The following is a 6504-nucleotide window of genomic DNA, read 5'->3' on the forward strand; positions in this document are numbered from 1 at the left end:
AAAGGGCAGTTGATTTTATGCTAAGCTAATAGCACGCTCTCCTCGGATACGATGGGCCAGCTGGATGTCCTTGGGCATAATGTGACGCGCTTTGCGTGGATAGCACACAAATTGTTATTTTCGAATAGGCCTCCTGCAGCATCATAACCGCGGAACTTTGGAAGCGCAAATCGGTTTTGAAGTCCTGAGCAATTCCACGAATCAAATGCTGCAAAGGTAGATTGCGGATCAGCAATTAGGTCGACTTCTGATAGCGACGAATTTCACGCAAAGTGCCCAGTCGATAGCGATGTGGTCACACTCCCCACGGCTGGTGCACTTATCCGAGCTGCTTTCGTGGTGCCTTACCACCGAAAGACTAACGAGCTGTGTGCTTGGTCCCACACAAACGAGTCCACAGTCATAATAAAGAGGGTGGAGTTTACATTTTATACTTTTATGGTTTATAATATGATGCTTCCTTTGCTTTCGTTCATTTCTTACTCTACTATCGCACCGTGAGGACTCGTTTCATCGGGACCAAGCACACAGCTCGTTAGTCTTTCGGTGGTAAAGGACCACGAAAGCAGCTCGGATAAATGCAGCAGCTGCGGGAAGTGTGACCACATCGCTATCGACCGGGAACTTTGCGTGAAATTCGTCGCTATCAGAAGTCGACCGAATTGCTGATCCGCAATCTACCTTTGCAGCATTTGATTCGTGGAATTGCTCAGGACTTCAAAACCGATTTGCGCTTCCAAAGTTCCGCGGTTATGACACTGCAGGAGGCCTATTCGAAGATACCAATTTGTGTGCTATCCATGCAAAACGCGTCACATCATGCCCAATGACATCCAGCTGGCCCATCGTATCCGTGGAGAGCGTGCTATATTAGCTTAGCATTTTCAGCTATATTAGCTTTTCAGGGCTCCAAATTTGATGGATAAGAGTTCAGAAAAGTTTTTTACAGGCCGAACTGAAGAAGCATTTAACGAAAATCGTTGTGTCGATGATAATTCGATACCGATAGGAGCCATGGATATGGATTTGATAACGAAGAATATGAAATACATGACATTATGTAATGAATATTTCCCCTTATCGAAGAAATAAAATTATTTGTGTACGAATGCCGCAATCGATAGTCGACTCTAATTTGCGCTGGGTAATTTCCTCGGAGGACTCGATTCCTCCTTTGAGCAATAATAATCTCTTTCTGGCAAAACGAAGTGGTATGAATCACATTATTCGAAAGATAAAATGAAGATGTTTTCTGCCAATTTCCTTCAACCTCCAAACATCTCTTTCTCCCGTTTGTCGTTTTTGCGCTCGCTAATCCTTTCGCACAACACACATTTCTCATTTGAGAAATTGTTGAGTAAACATCGTTTGCCAGTGCGCGTAGAGCGGGAATTCCTCAAGATTCATTGCACCTCTAATAAATTGCCGAAAGACGTGGTCTTACTTTGATTGCACTTGATTGAAAAATCCAAAACGAAAAGTATTTGGTCGCAGCATTATATGAGTAGGAAGCAAATAATTACTCGAAAATTACATGATTTTGGCGATGTGAAAATTTTACCGTTTTTCATGTTATGCATCCAATATTGGATACGAAAATTATCTACTGATGGGGAAAAATAATAGAAGCTTTCCTGTCAATTGCGATTGATTGAAAATCCACAAAACCAAATGTATTTGGTTGCAGTGTTGTATGGATAGAAAACATTAAAATAAACTCTTTCGCATGAATGTATTTTTCAATTCCCAGGGGAACTGATATGCAACGAGAGTTCCGCGCGTGTATGTGTGTGTGTGTGGCGGCTGCTCCGATGTTTCAAGCGGAACCGTGGCATCACTCTCCTCCTGATGGATTCCCTTCTGGCCTAAAGTGTACAAACAGGCTCTTGGTAACACCGTTCATCAACGCTTTCATGATAAACGAAATTAGCTTCATCACAACAGCGACAACATACTCCAGTCGCTGTTCAATTATAACGAGCGCTTATATATAGATTGGTGGTTTCAATAGCCTGTTTTGAAAGCAATTTTAAGGCTATTGAAACAAGTTTTTGTATGAAAATGTAACAAGTATATTACGCGTAGACATTTTATCTTTCGAATGAAGTGTTTATCATACCATTTCGTTCAGTTGTTTAGGAGCTATTACCGCTCAAAATCTCGGTCTCCGGCGTAACGCTTTCGTTTTCGAAACTTTGATTTTACACCCCGGTATAGAAATGAAAGACGTAGTCCTACGTCAAAACTTAATTTCACAAATCATCGAATCAAATTGAATGCATACGCGGCTTCTTAAAACTACAATAGAATCAAAAGGGCACATTTGAAATACAATTTACACTATAGCAGAAAAAAAATCTGCTTATCTGGCATTCCTGGATGTACTTTATTCGAAGGTGTTTCATCTCATATATCAAACAATAATACCATTTTTATTTAAAAAATGTATCGTTGTGTTAATATTCCTTCGTGTGTACAATAGATTTCAGAATTTCTTTGCGGTTCTGCTTTTTTTCTAAATTCTAAATATTTCTAAAAAATGGATGTATATATTTATTTTTCGTTGGAGTAATACCACAAACCAGCAAACAATATTTACAAACATAAAAAAATCATTGAAATAAGAATACAGCCGAAAAGAATTATATAAAGAAAACAAAAAAATTTTCAACAATTATTCTAAAGAATGATTTATGTATACACTAACGCTAAATATGAAAAATTCTCCTAAGGGTCACATATTCGCAGACCGCACCTTCGCACATGGTACAATCGAGAATCAGGGATGATAACGGTTTCCCGGGAAATCTGACCAGAATTATCCAATCTTAGGCTATCTGTTGGTATTTGTTGAATCATTATTATAACCGACGGCATCAAGCTAAAGGTGACATATTTACCTAACATACTTATTTCGGCTCGCTGATAACAACATTCAGCAACAATTGCTGTTAACTTGGAAAAAACACATCCAGCGGATTCTGTGCTTCTTGCTCAATCTCCAATATTATACGCATCCTTGACCAATTCAGCACTCTTCCCGGACGGTATATCAAGAGAACTTGCATATTGATGGCATTTCCTATCGTCAAACGAATATATATTATATATAAACTAAACCAAAGTAGCAAAATACTTACATCTCGTTCGTTCATAGAAACAGATGCCCCAATATTGTAAACACTGTTTTGCATCACCACTGACAGATATTGAAATTCAATGAACGCAGAAATCAAAACGTCAACAGCAATTGAACGAAAAAGTTGTCGACACAAATCGCGCGCGACTCGACATGCTAGGTTGAATCGAAAAAGTTGGTCCGACCTAAGTTGCCAGTTGCCTAGTGTGTATGCTCTCATTTGATTACACATGCTCTCATCTTATTTGACATATTCGTTAAGTTGCTTTCCAACTTAGGTTGCCTAGTGTGTAGATGGCCTAAAAAAAGTTCACTGTTTACATAAAAGCAATCTCGAATCGGTCCCACTTTTTTGCTTGAAGTTACTATCCCCTGTTATAATGGTAATTATTTGTGGAACAAACAGGAACTGTATTGACAAATGGTTAAGTAAGTGTCAGGACTACATGTGTTAGGTAGTCAAACAACATGAAGTAGAAATTTTAATTCAAACTTCTATAATTTTACACTAATATCGCCACCAGACGTCGATACTGTACATTTGTCATCGCAAATATAAACAAATCAGACTCTATAACGTACACCAGGTAGAGGCGAATGAACGGCAAAGTTTAAAGCCTCTTAAAAACAAAGAAAGAAGAAGAACGTACACCAACAAACGCCTCATTCGTGAACCCGAAAAGGTTTTTTGACGTGGGACTACGTCTAACCGGAATATATGGAGGGTAAAATGAAAACCTAAACACAGAACATGCAGGAAAAAATGAAAGATTTCGAATGCTTATAGCTCGAACATTTCGTACTGGATAGGAGAGATGTTTGCATCACTTGATAGGGAATATTTCTACGCATCTATCGCAACTAACAAAATGTTGTTTTTCATTAGATAAACAATTGAATAACTGTAAAATATTAGGCGTTATCTAAACGCCCTAACTGCATCGTTTTGATTGGCCCGATTTACGGTTTCCCTAACACAGCCATCAAAACCAAGCAGCCTTGGGGAAATCGGCATTGCAAATACATGAAAGTAGGGGGACTTTTGTTATCATCGAAAAATGTTCCCTAACACAGACTTTAAAACCAAGCAGCGAAATCGGCATTGCAAGCACACGAAAGAGCCTAGAGGCGAGTGAACTGAAAAGTTTAAACCCTCTTAAGCCAAAAAGAAGAAAAAGAACACACGAAAGTAGGGGGAGCTTTTGTTCCCACCGAAATGTGTTCCCTAATAGAGATTTCTAAACCAAGGTGCCTGGAGAAATCGGTATTTCAAATTCATGTAAGTCGGGGGTATTTTTGTTCCGACTGGAATGTGTTTCCCTAACACATACTTCAAATCCATGAAGCGTGGGGAAATCGGCATTGCGAATTCATACAAATCGGGGGTATTTTTGTTCCGATTGAAATGTGTTTCCCTAACACAGACTTCAAAACCGTGGTTTCTGGGGAAATCGGCTCTGCAAATAAATGCAAACTGCGAGTACTTTTGTCCTCGCTTACCTTTGTGCAGAGTGGAATATGTCTGTCCTAACATGATCTTCTAAACTTAGGAACCTGGGAAAATCGTGCAGCCACTAGAAGCGAATGAACTTCCCAGTTTCAAGCAAATTCGAGATTCGAGAAGTATGTACACTTTTGGGATGTAAACTTCAGAGGGAAATGTAAAATAAAATAATCGTTTGATAATTTTTTTTTTGTCTTTATTGGAAAGATTTTCAGCCTTAGGCTGGTTCATCAAACGTTTGATAATTCTTCCGTACATATATTTTGTTCTAGTCATCATACCAAACGTAAAAGGTCCGTCATTAAATTTACTTGTAACGAAGAACAATCAATCACAATAAATGAATTGACTTTCACGGCATTTGTTCATTTTTTTCACTCACAGAGCAAATATATTGAACTCAACTGAATTTGGAAACTGTTTCATTCAATCAAGAATTTAATCAATACAAACGAATGATTGCTCAGCTAAGGTAGTTCCACGTGAACCTTGCGGTTATATCATAGATATAACCCACTAATTTTTTTTTTATTATAGAGTCAGTTTGGGACTAACCCAGTTTTAAAAACGAATTCGCTATTAGCTCCGTTGTCGCATTCTTAGCTGTTTAAAAAAACATATTTTTATAAATTTTAGTTTTATTTCAATTAATAAGGGGGAAAACTCGCAATAGTGAGAGTGCTTCAGCTGTGTATATGCTACTCAGAAGCTAATTACATAAATCCCGACAACATATACGAAAATTAAGAACCACAAACAAGCGAAGTACATATTTTTGTCACATTCGAAAACGTTAAACGAATTTTGTAATCTTTGATATGACGCTTGTGCCGAGTACATAGTGAACGCGATGCGAAGCGAAAAATATGTGGAATTTTACACTAGTTTTGACAATTTTTCATTTTCCTACCAATTACATAGCGAATGCCTGAATAGCGTACCTGCGTAACTTTATATACATCGAAATAAACCGAACTAAAAAAGTAGCAAATATTGTGTTTGACGTTGTATGCATCTAGCCTACAATATCGTACACAACATTTGCTACTTTTTTAGTTTGTTGTGTGCAAGAGATAAATTGAGCACGAGATTGTTAATGAAGGTGGGAAAAATGTCACTGAATGTTAAAATCATATCAGAATTCATAATGACGAATGTACAGTGTCGACATTCGTGCCTATATCTTATCCTTATAATATAAAATCTTTATCAGAAATATTTTACGCTCAATGTTTTTCTCCACATGCAAAAAAACCGTAATTATATTATATTGAAGACATATTAGATATAGATATGTTATTTTGCATTCATATTTTTCATTCAAAAAGATATTTTCTCACCAGTGAACCCCTTAGGCCGTGGTGATACTGCCTGCAGCTTCTTACGAAAATAAGGCTGCACGAAACGCATACAATCGTGAGAAGTAAACAACCACATAGAATTGTATTGGTGTGGTTACATTGCTTCCCATTTGCTTCGTTCGAATTCGTCAGCTTCAATCGAACAAAATTGTTTGTTTCTTTTCGTCAGTTATCGCACAATCAAGTTTTCGTGCGTACTACGAGCCAATGTAACCTTACCCTTAGGCGGCGGTGACACTAGATGCAGAAAAGTGGTCGTACGAATTGTATGCAATAGCGAAAGTAAACAACCACATTGAGTTGTATTGGTGTGGTTACATTGCTTCTCCCTTGCTTCATTTGAATTTGCCAGCTTCTATCGAACAAAATTGTTTTTTCTCTTCGACAGTTATCGTACAATCAAATTTTCGTGCGTACTACGATCCAGTGTCACCTCGGCCTTAGCCATATCATTCACACTTCACATGAAGATGTTGGAACGATAGGTGTTTCGTTCTTGA

The 6504-nt window shown here is 38.0% G+C and overlaps 1 long non-coding RNA gene across 1 annotated transcript; it reads right to left on the reverse strand.

Annotated features, from left to right (window-relative positions):
- Positions 1-2529: 2529 nt before the first annotated feature.
- Positions 2530-3327, reverse strand: LOC129774936 (uncharacterized). Its single transcript, XR_008742812.1, has 3 exons — positions 3141-3327; positions 2901-3082; positions 2530-2837 (listed from the first exon to the last, which is right to left on the reverse strand). It is a non-coding gene; the product is annotated as an uncharacterized LOC129774936 (long non-coding RNA).
- Positions 3328-6504: the final 3177 nt, after the last annotated feature.

This window comes from Toxorhynchites rutilus, chromosome 3, assembly GCF_029784135.1.
Source record: "Toxorhynchites rutilus septentrionalis strain SRP chromosome 3, ASM2978413v1, whole genome shotgun sequence".
Classification (NCBI taxonomy): Eukaryota; Metazoa; Arthropoda; class Insecta; order Diptera; family Culicidae; genus Toxorhynchites; species Toxorhynchites rutilus.